The 1,744-nt window shown below is 52.2% G+C and overlaps 1 pseudogene; it reads right to left on the bottom strand.

Moving 5' to 3' along the window:
* Positions 1 to 603: 603 nt before the first annotated feature.
* On the bottom strand, positions 604 to 1,515 carry LOC141126571 (uncharacterized; annotated as a pseudogene).
* Between the last annotated feature and the right edge of the window lie 229 nt (positions 1,516 to 1,744).

The following is a 1,744-nucleotide window of genomic DNA, read 5'->3' as shown; positions in this document are numbered from 1 at the left end:
ACTGCAACTGACATTGCAGTCTCCTGAGTTCCCTCTTCCTGGCACACTTGCTGGCGTCCCATTGCCTGAAAGAAGCTGCACAGCTTAACTTTCAAACACTCCCACCAATCACTTACCCTTCCGAAGAATCTCTTTTCCTCCGTCCAGGTGGCATAGGCCTCCCGGAGTTCCCCCATCAATTCTTCATTTTCCAGCAGGGTGCTATTCAGCTTCCAGGAACCCGGTCCATGGGCAAAGCACTCGCCCAGGTCACTCTGAAACTGAATAGCCCTGTGGTCAGAGAAAAAGCAGGGGGTCATGGAGAACTCACGATGCTTGACTGTTCTTGAAGTGAGCACAAAGTCAATCCTGGAATGCACAGATCCGTTGGGTCGGCACCACGAATAGTTCACGGTACCTTTCCCTATGGATCCCACAGTGTCCTTCAAGGAAGCCTCCGAGATCATCTCCTTGAGCAGCCTAGAAGTAGTATCAAGTTTTGCGTACATGCTGGAGCTGCACCCATCCTCCTTGATTGGACAGCAAGGGTGCAAGGGGGGCGGGAGTGGACTTACCTGTGGCCTTTCGGGCTCCTTTTGGCTTCTTTGGCTTGTTTTCTGATGTCTACCTCCTGGTGCTGGATGATGGCTTACCCTGGATCAGGGCTCCAGCGTAGGTCTGGGTCCTCTGGGGACAGTGTCTGAAGACATGCTCTGCCAATCCGCAGAGTTTTCAGTCTTTGGACCTCGGACAGTCCTTGGTCTCATGGCCTGAAACCCTACAGAACCTGCAAACAAGGTCTGTACAATCCTTACCCATATGTCCAGGATGACCACATCTGTTTCAGTTGTGGGGCATGCCGGGGTAGAAAAGGATTCCTGCGGATGATCCCAGAGAGAAGCATGACTGTAGGTGCTGAATGTCCCCTGAAGGGTCTTTCCTAAGTTTGCAAAGCACAGACCCCTTACCTATCCAGAAGCCGTTGACATCGAGGATTCGGACCGGGTCCTTTACCACGGTGAAAAACCTCAGGAGGTAGGTGGCTATGTCCTTTGGGTATGGGAGTTCCTCATGGCCACCGTCACATGCTTTTCATCCCGTGTTATGGGACAGTTTGCAACGAAATTACGGAAAGGGAATTCAGGGATACTGGTCTTCACCATCTCCCAGTATCTTCTGCAGACCTGAAATGACACAAGTTATGAAGAATATACCTCTTGTGAAGGTCTGCATAGAAAGCATCTCCGCTTTGCTTAACCCCTGCTCCAAGATCATCTTCTTTCCAAAGATCTCCGGGGTCATGTCGGGGACTCTTCCGTCCACCTCCTTCAGCTGAAGCACGACTGGCTGCTTCATCCAAGGCTCCAGCGTTGGGAGCCCGTCTGCAGGCAGGTATGGCTTGGCTGGTCTTGGTTGGCTGGCACCGGCCGGGGTAAAGGTGGAGGTTGAGGCAGTGGCATTCTCAGGGTCTTCGGAGGAAGTGGCTGGAACAGGGTTCTTCTTTGTCATGCTGGTCTTCTTATCGCTCTTCCCCATTGTCGAGGAGTTGGATGTCGCTTCAGTTGTTCTTAGGCAGCTTCCTACTGGTTCCTTGACGTCTTCGCTCTTTTCATAGCCTTTTACAAAGGCTCTAGCATCTACTGCCCGAAGGTACTAATGCGGAGTGGGGGGGAGGAGGGAAGACCGTAAACTCGTTCCCTGTGGGGGCTAAGCCTCTGCCCAATAGCAGCAAGTAGGTGAAGCTGAATTGAATCAACGATCCTAC

This window comes from Aquarana catesbeiana, linkage group LG02 (genome assembly GCF_042186555.1).
Source record: "Aquarana catesbeiana isolate 2022-GZ linkage group LG02, ASM4218655v1, whole genome shotgun sequence".
Classification (NCBI taxonomy): domain Eukaryota; kingdom Metazoa; phylum Chordata; class Amphibia; order Anura; family Ranidae; genus Aquarana; species Aquarana catesbeiana.
Note: the sequence above shows the minus strand (reverse complement) of the source record. Positions and strands in the feature narration are given on the sequence as shown.